General features: G+C 40.6%; 1 pseudogene; it reads left to right on the forward strand.

Moving 5' to 3' along the window:
* The window catches only part of LOC117551267, a 37,415-nt pseudogene that overhangs the window by 14,124 nt on the left and 6,010 nt on the right, over nucleotides 1-17,281 (forward strand).

A 17,281-nucleotide genomic window follows, 5' to 3' on the forward strand; every position in this document is an offset into this window, starting at 1 on the left:
ATGAATAAAATAATGAGTTCATATTAAGAACTCACTTTATGGCTCGCTTTGTTCTGCAGGTGCATGGCAAGAAGATCCTAAAGCTCCTCCAGATGATTTTCAGCTGGCTACCTTTGGCCACAGTGATTGATAACAAAGTGCTGATTGTTCACGGTGGGATCTCTGACACCACAGACCTTGACAAGATAGCTAGAGTGGACAGACAAAAAGTAAGATGGCTTCAGGGATAATAACATTTGTGTATGTGGGGCAATTTACAGGCAGCAAATGAAGAATTGTTATCATGATCATCATACCAAGGGTCTGTGTATTTTTGAATGTTTGCAGTATGCATCGGCTCTCAGGCCTCCTAAAATGAAAGTCCATGGCTGTATGACTAAGATGAACGAAAACAGGGAAAGAGAGGCCTGTGGTCAGGTGGAAGGCCGGCGTCGAGTGTGTTCTCTGACTTACCACAGCTCGGCCCCGGATCACAGGCATGACCTCCCACGCCGCTCGCTCAACAACACCCCTGTGTGCAGTAAGTTAGACTTGTCGGTGGATGAGAAGCTAAATAGCAGGTGCAGGCTGTCTGGGTTTGATCAGGCCAGATGTGAACTGAAGAAGTCTGACTCATACCTGGAGTCTAAAACAACAGATTTGGATGAGTGGAAACAAGTAAGTGGTCTCAGTGGTTGTTAATGTTTTGGCAGATGTTCAACATGTAGTATTGCTCCATAATCACATTTTATTATTTCACTGACTTTTTTACTGATTAATTTGGCTTCCCAGATAGTGGATGTATTGTGGAGTGACCCAATGCCTCAAAATGGATGCATTTCCAATGAGGTGCGAGGCGGAGGCTGCTACTGGGGGCCAGATGTCACTGAGGAGGTGCTGCGAAGAAACAACCTGCAGCTCCTCATCCGCTCCCACGAGTGCAAACAGGACGGATACGAGTTCTGCCACAACCGCAGGGTGAGCATGAAGACACACAAGAAAGAGTTTAAGTTGCAATACTGACGATGGGAACAGGTACTTTTGTATGGAAGCCCATAAAGGACTCTATTAAATGGTAAATGTTGATTTGAATTTATTTAAAACATTACAACTTTCCACGTGTTAAAACATAGTTTTTCCTTTTTCAAAGATGTAATTAGCATTTACTCAAAACACAAATATTTGTAATGTGGTAATTGAACACCAAAATGAATACGGGGAAAAATTGATGTTGAATTATTTACTGAAATACAACATAAATATACGGAAATTAGAGTGGAATTAGATTTTAAAATGATACTTTCATCAAATCCACTTTGTGCTTCCGTACTTTTAGGTTTTGAGTAGCTTTGTTGAGTATGACAGGAGATGAAAAACAGGAAATTAAGAAAAAAGTACAAAATGACGGTTGTGCGGTTGTTTTTCCATTTAATTAAACATTTAATCTGAAAGCAATTAGAAATTAGTGATTAACAAACAGCATATCTCTACACGTTTACTATTCATGTTAAGACTTACGGTATTGACTCTTATGTTGCATTTAGGTGATTACTATATTTTCAGCGTCTAATTACTACGAGGTGGGCAGCAACAGAGGCGCCTTCATCAGAATGGGACCTGACCTGGTCCCCCACTTCATTCAGTATCAGGACAGCACCACATGCAGAGAGCTCACCCTGAGACAAAGGTACAAAGACAGGGCAGCACAGACATCAGAATGACAGAACTGCATTTTTAATACTTTCCGTCGAGTGATATTACAGCAGTTTCCTCCGGAGGTGGTTGTGATTGCCAAGAAGCCTTAGCAGTATCGCCCTGTACGCAGGGCTGGACTGGCCATCTGGCATACCGGGCATTTTCCCGGTGGGCCGACGTGCCTTTTGGGCCGACACGTCTTCTTTTTTTTTTTCTGAAGTTCCGGTAGAGCCTTGCCCCCCAGCTGCCCCCCTAACTTTTGTTTCCCTAAAACTGTACTAAAACAAACCTACACTATTTCCACAAGCTTCTCAAGCAACAAAACAAGCATTACATTAGTTAAAAGTGAATAATTTTAAATATAATTTTAGGCCCGTTAAAAACGCAGCTACGGCCCTGCATTAAACTGCGGAGCGGCGTTCACACAGACCGCGGCTCACACCGCTGCAGAGAGGGAGCGAGCTGTCCCAGCACCTATGGTTCAGCTTCCCCTGGGAGCATTTCCCTTTCCACTAGTTTTGTTTTTACTAAGGACGAGAGCTTGAAACTAAATATTAATAAAACGCTGCAGTTTGAATCGATAGCGTTTAACAGACGGGCGCTGTTTGGGGCGTTACGTTACAAAATACTACGCAGACAGCGTTAGCTGGGAGATCGATCACTTTGATAAACTACGCGGTAGCCTATTAAATCCACGTAAACTACACATCACAGCAATGAGGCCAGATCAATGAAACCAGGATACATCCTTTACTGTAAAAACTGGATCCAAGCACAGCTGCCTGTGTGCGCTTGATCAATACTTTCTGATGTTATATGATATGCTACATATTAGCTAGGCTACATGGCCCTAACGCGTAAAGTTATACAAGCATTTGTACCAGTGCTTTTCACAAGTAGACTCTTGCAGGCCAGAGTATAGGAGTGATTCAACAACAACACAAAGACATATGAGAAGTGATCAGGACGAACAGAAAGAGGAAAAGGAAAAGAGAGTTCACTGAAGAGACCAGGAGGGTCAGAGCAGGAGGAAGAGGAGGAGATGAAGAGACCAGGAGGGTCAGAGCAGGAGGAGGAGATGAAGACATTAGTGAAGAAGAAGAAATGTATGTGAGGAATAAAGATGAAGTGTCAGAAAGAGGGACAGAGGCAGGGATCAGGAGGCAGATGAAACTCCAGTTGGACCACATGGTATGTTCTTATTCTCCTTACATATTCCATCACAGCAGCACAATCTAGCAGCTCTTAGTATTGACAAATATTGATTGAAATGTGTTGCTGCACAGGTCACCTTCAGCTCTCTGAAGAGATGGGTGATGTAATTTGTGTACTTAATTATAAGTTGAAATGTTCAGTTTGTCAATCTTAATCTGAAAATACAAAAACTGAAATATAGGTAAGAGAAGAAACTGACACTTTTGTGATGTAATTCCCTCAATGCAGATCACACATGGACTGATCCATTATTTTAATAGGAGGGTAAATGGTATGGCGTGACGGGGTTGAAACAAACTGAGGGACAATATTGCAATTTCATAGATAATTCAAGTATTCTTTCAGAATTTATTTTTGATCAGTTAAAGTTGACAAGCATATGATTATATTAGCAGCAACATTTTGGGATAATTGGCCATTTTGATTGGTTTGATATTAAATTAATATGTAATAATGCTTAGTGAGGACATGCAAATATGTCTGTCTAATACTAAGAAAACCAATTTTTTTTAAAACAAAATATATATTTAATTTTACATTGTAATGCAAAAAAACCTGTTCCATTAATTCATTGCTTTAAAATACATTTTGTAGTTTCCTTTCATTTAAAATGGTTGAGGTAAGCTTGGGGGACTCAAAGGGCACCCGATTGTTTGTCTGAACACCTTGTTTCTCTTGTGCATTAAGAACACTTGTGTTAGGGCATGAATTAACAATAAATAGGTTATATACAGTATAAAATACCACGTACTGTCCGCCCTCCCATGCCACCCTGGCATGACCTCTTGCCCCCCCTTTGCCCCCCCTTTTCCCCCCCTTTGCCCCCCCATGTAAAATGTTCTAGAACCGCCACTGACACTGGGCCGGCTCAATCAAATCTTTAATCACCTCCCCCTTTGGCCGTTCGGTGTGCATCATTAAATCACGCCCCCAGGAGGTGAGCCGGTGTTGTGCCGTAGATTGAAGCCTTGCCGTAGATTGAAGCCCTGTTCGCGTGGACGCGCAAACGTGACGTCATCGCCTGTATTGATCCCTACATGTTTGTATTGTAATGCCACTCATATTTTTTTTTAATTGTATTTAGGTGACATTGAATGCTTTGAAAGGTGCCCTAAAATAAAGTGTATTATTGGTGTCAATAGGGAAGATCTGCACTGTTCTCTACATAACATGTTCAGAGCAGGTATTTCTCCTGCCGGATTTGGAACCCCCCCTATATCTTTCTCCAGGATATCATTCAAAAGAGAGAAAAAAGCTTTGAAAAGGGTGAAAAAACGGCGAACGCTCAATACAGGCGATGACGTCACCTTTGCGCGTCCCCGCGAACAGGGCTTCAATCCACGGCAAGGCTTCAACCTACGGCATAACAGGTGTCACCGGTGTTATGCCGTAGGTTGAAGCCTTGCCGTGGATTGAAGCCCTGTTCGCGGGGACGCGCAAAGGTGACGTCATCGCCTGTAGCGTTCGCCGTTTTCTAAGCTTTTTTCTCTCTTTTGAGTGATATATCAGATTAAACAGCAAACGGCTGAATAAATAATCTGCATACAATTGCGAGGAGGCTCGTTTTAAGGACACGTTTTTTAGATCTGTCACAATCTTCGTATTGGAATAAACTTACGTTTTTGAGTGTATAGTCCCACTCTGTTATATTCCTCCTTCCTACAGAACAGACAATGACAGGATAATATGTGATTTGTCAGTAGGCCTATAGTCCTATTTCTTAAAACCTTCTCTGTTGTTTAAGTGTCTGATAACCACGAATAGTAAGCAATGATATAACAGTAATTATATCACATATATGATCATGTCAGACACTGTGTTATTTTCAATCAAGCCTAAAAGATCAATAATACACTTTATTTTAGGGCACCTTTCAAAGCATTCAATGTCACCTTAAAATACAATAAAAAATAAAATATGAGTGGCATTACAATACAAACATGTGTTGAGTAGGAAACCACAGAGGAAAATTACAAAGGAGCAATTAAAGCGAGTGAAGCCAGTTTGAACACATTATCTTTTAGGCTTGCTTGAAAATACCACAGTGTCTGACATATGTTATATCATTACTGTCATATAATTGCTTACTATTCGTGGTTATCAGACACTTAAACAACAGAGAAGGTTTTAAGAAATAGGACTATACTGACAAATTACATATTATCCTGTCATTGTCTGTTCTGTAGGAAGGAGGAATATAGCAGAGTGGGACTGCACTCAAAAACGGAAGTTTGTTCCAATACGAAGATTGTGACTATCTGAAAAGTGTCCTTAAAACGAGCAAACTAAAGAGGGGCTTCCAAATCCGGCAGCACCAACACCTGATCTGCCGGATTTTGAAGCCCCTCTTTAGTTTTTCACCTGCAGGGCCCAGAGTAAAATGCTTGTGTGAGCACAAACTAGAGGGGAACAGCAAGCACCAGTGTGATTTTGGTGAAGTTGTGACTATCCTGGCCAAAATTACAGGGGGCGCTTCAAAATCCGGCAGCTCTAACAACAGCACTGCCGGATATGGAAGCCCCTCTTTATTTTTGTACCTGCTGGGCCCAGAGTAAAATGCTTTGGTGAGCATAAACTAGAGGGGAACATGCAACACCAGTGTGATTATGGTGAAGTTGTGACTGTCCTGGACAAAATTGTAGGGGGGGGGGTGCCATATCTGGCAGGAGAAATACCTGCTCTGCTGAACATGTTATAGAGAACAGTGCAGATCTAAAATAAGGAACATTAATGGTGTGATATAGGCACAGATATAAGATCAATAATACACTTTATTTTAGGGCACCTTTCAAAGCATTCAATGTCACCTTAAAATACAATAAAAAATAAAATATGAGTGGCATTACAATACAAACATGTGTTGAGTAGGAAACCACAGAGGAAAATTACAAAGGAGCAATTAAAGCGAGTGAAGCCAGTTTGAACACATTATCTTTTAGGCTTGCTTGAAAATAACACAGTGTCTGACATATGTTATATCATTACTGTCATATAATTGCTTACTATTCGTGGTTATCAGACACTTAAACAACAGAGAAGGTTTTAAGAAATAGGACTATACTGACAAATGACATATTATCCTGTCATTGTCTGTTCTGTAGGAAGGAGGAACATAGCAGAGTGGGACTGCACTCAAAAACGGAAGTTTGTTCCAATACGAAGATTGTGACTATCTGAAAAGTGTCCTTAAAACGAGCCTCCTCGCAATTGTATGCAGATTATTTATTCAGCCGTTTGCTGTTTAATATATCATTCAAAAGAGAGAGAAAAGCTTATTAAACTAGACGAACGCTCAATACAGGCGATGACGTCACGTTTGCGCGTCCCCGCGAACAGGGCTTCAATCCACAGCAAGGCTTCAATCTACGGCACAACACCGGCCGTTGAAGCCAAACTGCCTTTTTTTTCGATGAAAAAAAAAAAGTTCGAGTTAGAAATGGCGAAGGCGAAGGCCAATCGAAAAGGGGGAGCAGAAAAATTGCGGGCAAGAGAAAAGCAGGCCCTTCGTGCTGATGCTGCCGCTTGTGTCAAAATAACCGACATGTTTAGTACAGGTGCAGGTCCATCTTCTTCTAACCCGTGGCCGATATTGGTGGTGAGGAAGATGAGGGAGAGAGATCAGCGCGAGTGGGGAGAGCGTGGAGAACTCGTGGTAAGCAGAAGCTAAGACAATTAGGAAAAGATTATTATTAAGGTTATGATACTCTGTAGTTCTGGAACCCATTAATATCCCTTTGATGAAGCACTAATAAGACAAATATTATAAGAGAAACATTCGTTAGCCTACAAGCTAGTAAGCTGTCTTTTTTAGGTTTTCCCTGGCAAGTTAAAATATAGCTTAATGGGACTCTGATACGTTGTCTCATTGAAAGTTAACCAACATTCATGAACAATTACTGTCAGCTGGTAGCTTGTTTTGTTTAGTTTATTTACTTATTTGGTTATAAGGGCAACAGTGGTCTTTTGGGACCTGAAAAATGTTTGTATAGTCAGCTTTTTGTGGTAGTTTTGATTGACAATATATAGAATGAATCATATAGAAATAGATAAAAAATTGAGGCAAACATGTAGTTTTGACCATTAACTGTGTGGTATTGTTATGTCAATGCCTATTTGTATGGACCTCTATCAGGGAATCCATTCATTCTGTATCATTGTGTTGAGCCAGGTAGCATCCCCAGAGGAGGAGAGTGTCAGCGAGAGTGAGGAGAGCAAAGAGCAGGAGGACATAGATTACTTTGCCCGCCCCGAGCCGATCTATGTTGCAGATGTTTTTAGAACAGCACCCACAACAACATACCAGAAATCCAGTTGTGCAGAAGGTATTCACCTGTAAAGATGGCACCAGCAGAAAGTGGCTTACATATTGCAAGGGACGTCATATGTTGTTTTGTTTTGTATGTCTGGCATTTGGGAAGAGGACTGACACTGGCACATTTATAACTGGAATGTCAGATTGGAGGCACGCACACCAGCGTACAGAGGAGCACGAAAAGAGCATTACACATTCAACCTGTGCTGAAGCTTTTTTCTTACGGTGCTCTAAAGCAGACATTGAAAGCATGTTTGCTGGCAGTCAGATGTCTGCTCATAGGGAACAAGTCTGAAAGAGACGTCAGGTTTTGGAGCGTGTGGTGGATGTGGTGAAAGTGCAGAAAGGTGGAGAATGAGGGAGCATATATGCTAGCTGACAACACCGTGGACCACGGTAACTTTTTGGAGCTCATCCTTTTATTAGGAAAGTATGATGTCTGCTTAAAAGAGCATCTGGATGATTGCGTAGAGAAGAGCAAGAAATTGCACCAATCCAGTGGAACAAAAGGTAGAGGGTCTCTCATCACCCTACTCTCCAAAACTACTGTTAACTCCATAATAGAAACTCTAATCAAAGAAAGTATCTCCAGTGATGTCCAGAAGGCCGGAATGTTTTCTGTTCAGCTGGACACAACACAAGACATAACTTCTCAGGATCAGTGTTCAGTCATCTTAAAATATGTCAATGAGACTATGCAAGAGAGGCTTGTGGCTTTAGTGAAGTGCCTCCACCGCACAATACTTTTTGAACTTGCTCTCAGAGGTCTTAGAGCATCTGAAACTGGACAAGGGCATGTGTATAGGTAATGCAACAGATGGAGCATCCAATATGCAAGGCCGGTACAAAGGATTTTCTGCACTGATGACCTCCCAGTCACCCACTCATGTCCATGTGTGGTGCTATGCTCATGTTCTTAATCTTGTCCTGGCTGAAACTACCCAAACTGTCATCGAATGTGGAACACTTTTCAACCTAATCAATGACATAGCAGTGTTTATCAGGGAGTCATATTAGAGGGTCAATCTGTGGGAGAAACAAGCCCAAGAAAAGATGCCGTCGACTCATCCTGTACACTGTAAAAAAAAAAGTTTTTTCACAGAAATGTACTGTATTATTTTACAGACCTTTCTTGTTTTTCTATATTACGTGTAAATACCATAAAAATACAGTAAATTACTTTTATTTAAAAATAAATAAAGGTTTTATTCTGTAAATTGGTTTGATGAGAAATTATCGTTTTTTTACAGGATAATTCCATTGTTTAATTGTCTTGAATGTTAAATTACATTTAATTCTATGTAAAAACACATAAAATACACATAATTTTACTACATGTAAAATGAAGGCAACTTTCTTTTTTTTGTTGAAGTAAAACCTTAAATTTAATGTAACAAAATGTAAAAAAATCAAAAATAACTGTATTCTGTACTGTTGTAGAATAAAAATAAATCTTATTATAAAACATCTCTAAAATGTTAAATAAATGTATACATCTTCACAAAAAATTTAATATATTGCAGAAATACCCAAAAATGATTTTGTGTAAATAAAGTAGTTTTCATAGTATACTAAAATAGTTAACTGTAAAAAAAAGTGTCAAATAAAAAAAACGTAAAATGTATGTAAAAAGCTACGGCACTTGAAATGGAATCCAGCCATACAACGGCAGACAAGACAAGCAGGATTGGAATGAGTCCACAACACTCCTGATTGGTTGATATAAACGTCGAAAAAACCTGCCAATGAGCACTGTCCGCGCCTTTCAATCCAATTTGAAACTTCCACGTCAGTTTGAGCGGCTCTCCTGCGGAGCTACAGCTGTCTGTCTGCTCACGAGTTTATGGACTAATATCGGGATAGTTTTACATTTACACGTTAAATATGAGCATCGGGACGTCAACAGAGAACAGAAGACTTGAGATCTGGTGAGTCCTGCAACTGTAATGGAGTTAAACATGTATTTAGATAATCCTTAGTTTGTGAATGTTTAATTGTGTATTTAAGGTTACGTTTCTTCTTCTAGTTCAGTGAGTTTTGAGTGATGAGACATATATTTTAAGGGAATCTGTGGAATCTCAGCTTTCATATGATACGTTTGTGCAGATAGCATGAAGTAAAAAAGATCGCTTTTGCCAGTTATGTGCTAAAGTAGCGTTAGCCCCGTTAGCTGTTAGACTTGTGTTTCGTTTAGTTAAAAATGGTTAATATAGTCAGTTAGCTGAGTTTCTTCCCGTTAAGTAGGTAAGCATCATTAATAGGTTGTTACATTTTAAGAAGTCCTGAGATGCTGTTTCTTGCAAGATGTCCCACCGGCGGGACAATCGGGCTATACAGGTTAACAAGGTGGCTGCTAACGTTAGCTTACAGCTTATTGCAGTGCTGCCGCCATCCTCTCGTCTCCAACGCGGGACGATTACACATAAACGTGCAGCAGGGTGTCACAGTGTTGTCGCCAATCTTATTGTAAAGTTTCACAGCTTTGTTACTGCGGAATTCAGTTTGTTAATGTTCAGTAGCCAACAGCTATCATAGCATAAACTGCTAACCACTAACGTTTGGCTAACTTGCTAGTTAGCTCTATATATTACAAGCTAACATGACTAGCTAATGTCACACTGTGTGAACTAAAATAGTTGTTGTATTACTACATCATACATGCTTGGTCCAAATCTCTGCTAAAATTATTATTTTTAACAAAATTATCATTAAAGTATCTTTATTTTTTTGCATTTGTATCACACTTGGCATAAACTATTTTAGTTAATCAATTAGAACTGGAGAATTAAAAATAATGATTTGTGGTAATCAAAAACAATGTATTTAAAGAAACACTAGGAATAACATAGGAAATAATACGGATAATTTTTTACCCATGTTGTGCCTTAGAAGTGTAGTGATACAAACATGATTTTTATTTTAAAAAGTAAGAAAGTTCAAATGAAAATTTGAATTGGTGTTGATCAAAAACAGGTTAATTGAGGAATTCCTGGAGGTAATTTATTGCAAGGATATTTACAATTTAAACTAATTTGGGTCACTTTTGATGCATGTTGGTTGTATGTTGTGTAACAAAGGGTTACCATGACAGCTGTGATGTTCACTCTTTTGACAGAGCACCAGTGGACAGTGAAGACTATGGAACAGAACATGTGATGGCTTTGTGTGGAAAGCTGCTGAAGCCAGCCGGTGACTCCTCATCAGTCTCTCCTGGCAGCACCCAGCTATTCTTCCATCTTGTAGATGAAAAGACTTTGATATGTGAGTAATAACTAACTTGTCTCTAACATAATATTGAATGTCAGTGTTTCTCCTAGGTTTACTGCTGATATATTCTAGGGGTCGATATTCCGCATTTGACCGATTATCGGTATCGGCCTTTTTTTTTAATCAAATTGCCGATAAAACTTTGGCTCTGATGCGGCCGTTTCTCTGGCTGCAGTCACCACTCTGTGTACACGAGCAATGTCCCGCCCACAGCGCTATCTGATAGGCTATTACTGAAGATGTTCCGGGCGGGAGACAGCCAGAGAGGCGGGACCTTCTCAGATTACAGGCAGGTGCGAAAGAACGCAGACACAGACTGAAGCAAGCAGCAGCGCTGAGCGGCAGAGCCATACATGTGTTAAATCGAAGTTCAATAAACATCCCAATCCCCTATGCTGAAGTTGCAAAAACACCACGATCTTATGATCCAATTCTATCAGTTTCCCAGTTACAGTCAGTCAGAGTTGGGGGTGCGTGCAGCGTCTCGCAGCGGAGTAACTGTGGTGGGGGGGGGCTGCGAGTGGAGCCTTTCAGTTTTTCAGGTTGATATGTGAAGCTCATTAGCTAGCCAACATGTATCTAGCAAATGTTTAGCAAAATATTAGAAGTGAGGCTACTAGACCAGGGGTGGCCAACCCGCGGCTCTCGAGCCGCATGCGGCTCTTTGCCTAGTTTCATGCGGCTCTTCAGTTCATATCGAATTGTATATGTGTGAGTTTGGGGGAGAGACATTGACTCCTGACTAGTGTTGCACGGTGTACCGATACTTGAAAGGTACCGCGATACCCTGCCGTTAAAAACGTTACGATTCCGCCGTTTCATTAGTATCGGTACTTTAAGAATGACGGGGAAAAGTACTCCGGTGAGAAAGCGCCGTTTTAATAAGAGCCGTGTGTGTTCAGCGCTCTTCTTCCACTCCCTGCACTGCAGCCGTGCCTGCAGTCCCTCCCTCTCAAGCACGCTCTAACTCCCTCCCCTCTCAAGCACGCTCTAAGTCCCTCCCCTCTCAAGCACGCTCTAAGTGCCTCCCCTCTCTCGTGCACGCGCTAGCTGCCAGAGCATGTGAGAAAACGAGAAGCATGGCTGCAAGTGGGAGTTCAGCTGCCGCTGCGCCTCGGCTTGTTGACAAAAAAATCGCCAGAAGCGAAATTTGGAAGTATTTGAGCTATATCTCTGACAGTGAGGGCAAGCCTACGGACACCACGAGGCCTGTCTGTGAGACATGTATTAATTTTATTTAATACGAATTCTTGTCATTTATTTTATTTATTGTTCTCATTGTTTAAAAGTTTGTGTTATGGTTATGGTTCTGGTGTGAAATAAAGCACAATAATTACATTTAAGACTGTTTCCCTTTTTTTAAGAAAAGTATCAAAAAAGAATCGGAATCGCAATTCTTGACTTGGTATCGAAACCAAAATGTTGGTACCGTGATAACACTAGCTACTCCTGACAGTTAAACCTGATATTTAGTAGGTCTGTTAAGTATTGAATGCTGATAATTCTGACGTAATTTGGCCGGTCAAAGTTGTTTGGGCTCGGATAAAATCGCTCCGTTACTTTCGTCCCGTGTTACTTTCGTCCCGGCTCTCCCTATGTGTGTATGTGTGGTGTCAGGTGTCAGTATGAGAGGATGACAGCGCGTCTAATTTTGATGTGACCCAAGAGCCAATCACAATAATACCTGCGATGCAGTGAACCAATCACCTTTGAGGGGGGGAAAACCTATCGTTGATTAAACACTATCCAGTGTTTCCCCTACCATTGTGTTGGAGGGGCGCTGCGCCCCGCCAACGGAGCCCCGCGCCCCCCCATGAAATTCAAGGTGTTTCAAAAATATATATAATATATTTTTTTTAAATATATATATAGCACCAAATTGCAAATAATCTATAACTACTGTCACTTTTCACATTGAACATGTGCTCTTTTATTAAATAAACTAAACGCTTTCATTTTAAGTTGTGAGTTTAGTGTTTTTGACCCTAAGAAACACTGATGCAATAATCAATAACAATAATCCACAGCTCCTCTCTCTGCTCCAGAGGATTTAAAAAATATATCCCAATGCCACAAAGATGCATCAGTGACGTGGTTGAAATCTTGTCTCCAGAAAACAAAAAACTGAAACAAGCGTTATCAGTGACTGTGTGTTTGATGTGGCTCTTTGCAGTAACATAGAAAAAAGGTGGCTCTTAACCTCTGACTGGTTGGCCACCCCTGTACTAGACTAACGTTGGGTCTACTGTAATAGCCTCACTTTTAATAGTTTGCAAAACATTAGCTAGCACTAGTGTTTTGCAGTTGCTAGCAGCTTATTGGGATTTTATGCTAGATAGACAGATCTAATAAATTAAGCATTATTGTTAGTTAAGCATGTCAGCCTGCAGCCCCACTTCTTGTCTCTCTCTCTAACTCATTGCAGATGACTGCACTAAAGAAAAGGGCACAGAGAGGAAACCAGTTGTAAGATGTTTAAAAGTTAATTAAACATAATATAGGCTATGTTTAAATGCATTTCAAATAAGTAGTGTTGGAGTTTGTGTTATTCGACATTTTGACACCAATTTTTTTTTTTTTACTGCAAATGTATATCGGTTCCAAATATCGGTTATCGGTCTCCTTGATTACTAATCATTGGTATCGGTATCGGCCTTGAAAAAGCCATATCGGTCGATCCCTAATATATTCTTTAAATCCTCTGGAGCAGAGAGAGGAGCTGTGGATTATTGTTATTGATTAATGCATCAGTGTTTCTTAGGGTCAAAAACACTAAACTCAACTTAAAATGAAAGCGTTAAGTTTATTTAATAAAAGAGCTCATGTTCAATGTGAAAAGTGACCGTAGATATAGATTAGTTACAATTTGGTGCTATATGATATATATTTAAAAAAAATAATAATAATACAAAAATATATATGGGTTAGGGTTAATCCTATCCAGTGGTTAGTTTTAGGGTAAGCTCCACTGTTTTTTTATTTTATGTATTCACTTTAAGAGAAAGGGATTTCAGAAACAAGTCGCACAAGTTTGGCTCGAGGTAAAATTAACAAAAGGTAACTGTTGTTACCCCTTCTAAACTTATGAAATAATGAGAAAATATGAACGACTCTTCATAGAGCCACGTCCACACAGCTTTAAAGTTGTAGGAAGCTGAAGCATTACATTCGTGCCAATGGCTAGTTGTCGTTTCTAAGGTATTAGAAAGTTGGTGTACTGGAAGGTTTAGCATAGGATCAATAGTAGGTTGTCTGAAGTGCAGTGTTACTATGAAAATTCACTAGAATGCAGGAATTGAGAAAAAAAATCTCAACATTTTTCACGGGGGGGGGGGGGGTTGATTTGCGGGGGTGCATTCTAGTGAATTTTCATAGTAACACTGCACTTCAGACAACCTACAACTGGTGATGGTGTCTAGGTCTTTAAGTGTTAAACAGCTGAGAGCAGTCACTGCTGTTTTTTGTGGTCTTCTTTCACACACACATCTTACCCAAGTGTGTATGAACATCCTCACAAACCAACAAAGAACATGATCTATATCAAATTTAAGACAGAAAACTCCACACTGGTATCTGATCGTTAATCACCGGATAACTTTATTTTAACTATATACAAACTGGTGAAATTTAGGAGCGGGGCTAGTCCTGGTGGGCTACCCAGGCTGAGTGACAAGGTGGCATCCAGGAAACTGAAATTTGCAGGTCACTGCCATCGACACCAGGAACTTCCAGCTGGCAAGTTAGTACTCTGGGAGCCAACACACGGGCACCGACCAAGAGGGCGCCCCACGCCAACATATGTGGAGGTGCTGAGGAAGGATGTGGGGGTGGAAAGCTCCACAGAGCTGGCCGGGTGTATGGAGGACCGTGAGGATTGGCGAACCCGTTGGCAAACTCGTCTAAGGACGACCTAGTAGTAGTAGTCCTTGATTGGCTCAAGTTCACACCTTTTTAGGGGCGGGGCTAGTGATGTTGTCCCGGGGATGCTTAGGAGTTGATAAAGGAGATAATCCCACTGACGTCATCATTTGATTCCAAAAGTGGGTCTGGACTCGCGCCCATAGAGGCTGTTTACCAGTATAATGGCTCCCCCCAAAGTATAATTTATGGTTTTTTAAGTTTTTTTTACTCACTGAGCACTCATTGCCACCAATGCAAATGCAAATGAGTGCTCACTGAGTAAACAAAAAACACACAAATTATACTTTGGGGGGAGCCATTATACTTTGGGGGCCCCCCAAAGTATTAACATGCTGTGGGAATCACTGGAGGCTGGGGAAACACCTCTCTGACTCCCGGACCATCAGCATCGGTTCCCCTCAAGGCTGCATTCTTTCCCCTCTGCTCTTCTCCCTGTACACCAACAGCTGCACCTCCAGTCACCAGTCTGTCAAGCTACTGAAGTTCAGACGACACCACCCTCATCGGACTCATCTCTGGTGGGGACGAGTCTGCCTACAGGTGGGAGATGGACCATCTGGTGACCTGGCGTGGGGAAAACCACCTGGAGCTCAACGCTCTCAAGGCAGTGGAGATGGTTGTGGACTTTAGGAAGAACGCAGCCCCACCCACCCCCATCACTCTGTGTGACTCCCAAGTAACTGCTGTGGAATCTTTCCGCTTCCTGGGCACCATCATCGCCCAGGACCTCAAATGGGAGCAGAATATCTGCTCCCTCACCAAAAAAGCACAGCCGAGGATACTCCATCACCATCTGGTACGCTGCAGCCACAGCCAAGGATAAGGGCAGGCTGCAGCGTGTCATCCGCTCTGCAGAGAAGGTGATCGGCTGTAATCTGCCATCCCTCCACGACCTGCATGCCTCCAGAACCCTGAGGCGGGAAGATAGTGGCCGACCCTTCCCACCCTGGACACAAACTGTTCACCCCCCTCCCCTCCGCGCTCCATCAGGACCAGAACCTTTCTCCATCAGGACCAACACCTCTCTCCATCAGGACCAGAACCTCTCTTCATCAGGACCACAACCTCTCTCCATCAGGACCAGAACCTCTCTCCATCAGGACCAAAACCTCTCGCCACCAGGACCAACACCTCTCTCCATCAGGACCAACACCTCTCTCCATCAGGACCAACACCTCTCTCCATCAGGACCAAAACCTCTCTCCACCTCAACAAGGCCCGCTCCCCACCACTGACACTTTACCTCAGCCACAACGCAGACTCTATGCATTACATAATGGAGATCACAGGATGGTAAATAATGCAATGTTTAAATATTGCTTACTGCACATATTTTATATTCTATAATTTATTGCATTCTATTTCGATGTAAATTACTGCTTTATTTTATTGCTATCTTACTATATTTGTATTAGTGTTCTTAATATAGTTTGCTATCTGTGTACTTTTTTTTATTTGTATGTATGCACCACGACACCTAGTGAAATTCCTCATACGTGTGAACCTACCTGGCAATAAACCCATTTCTGATTCTGATCTGTTTGTCCTCTAGGTTGCACTGCCACGTCTACAGTAGCGCAGAATGGACAGAGGAAACATGATTGGGCCTCATGTTTTTTGCAGCCAACATACATTATCCTACAAACTTGGGATAGGAGGGTGAGTGAACAAGTTATCCATTGGTTGGAACCTACATCCCCAATGTTAGACGTACTAAATCCTGCACACTGCTCCTTCAAATGGACAATGTGAACATATGTCACCATTTTGTAAATCTTGTTATTTTCAGTTGAGAATGTTTCAAAGTAATCTTAAAAAAATTCTACTTACTTTTTGTTTCTACTGTTTATAAGTATGATGTTTAAATATGAAATGCTGTATTCATTAGTTGTACTATAATTCTACAAATAGTTTTATATATAAGTTTTCAGAGTAATTGTTTGCTATAGAACATTTTGTGATGTCATTTTGTTGAGCCTGTTTGATTGGAAAATGTTAGAAAAAAGCTGTAAAATAACAGTATTCTAGCTGTAGAACTTTAGGTTCTGTATTTATGTTGATGTAAGATCATACAAATCTAATAAAAAAAATATGTAAAAAACAGTTTTTCTCATCAGAACTTTATTTAAGGTATTTGAATGTAACATTTTAAGACAATGAATTTTGAAAAGAGAGGAAAGTGTTTTCCTGTAAAATCTTTAAGGACAATTCCTGTATATTAATTGCTTTTGCACTTTATTTCAGTTTTTTTACTTTAATGTTATGGTTTTTGTTTGGCAGCCTGCTTCTGCCAGTCATTTGACCGTTTTTTTACGGGTTTTTTGCCCGTAGAAGTTTTAGTGCTGTACTTTTATTAAAGGTTATTGACTGTAAAAAGAGCAGATACACCTGTAAAATAACAGTGTTTCACTGCTGAACTTTAAGTTCTGTCACTTTATTGAAGGTGTTTGACCGTAATAATTTAGGATAAAACTGTAAAATAACAGTATTTCACTGCTGAACTTTAAGTTCTGTCACTTTATTGAAGGTGTTTGACCGTAATAATTTAGGATAAAACTGTAAAATAATAGTATTTCACTGCTGAACTTTAAGTTCTGTCACTTTATTGAAGGTGTTTGACCGTAATAATTTAGGATAAAACTGTAAAATAACAGTTTTTACAGGCTTAACTCTTAAAATTATGTCTGTAATAAACAAGGGAAGATACCTGTAAAATAACAGTGTTTCTCTGTAAAGGAAATTCATTATATTTACTGTGAATTTACGGTTTTTTCCCATTATTGTAATTAGGGTATTTCACTGTAATTTGACGGTAAGTTTTTGGAAGCCCCAGCTGCCAGATTTTTACCGTTTTTTTACAGTTTTTTTTTTTTTACAGTGTAGACTCATCTG

This window comes from Gymnodraco acuticeps, unplaced genomic scaffold, assembly GCF_902827175.1.
Source record: "Gymnodraco acuticeps unplaced genomic scaffold, fGymAcu1.1, whole genome shotgun sequence".
Classification (NCBI taxonomy): Eukaryota; Metazoa; Chordata; class Actinopteri; order Perciformes; family Bathydraconidae; genus Gymnodraco; species Gymnodraco acuticeps.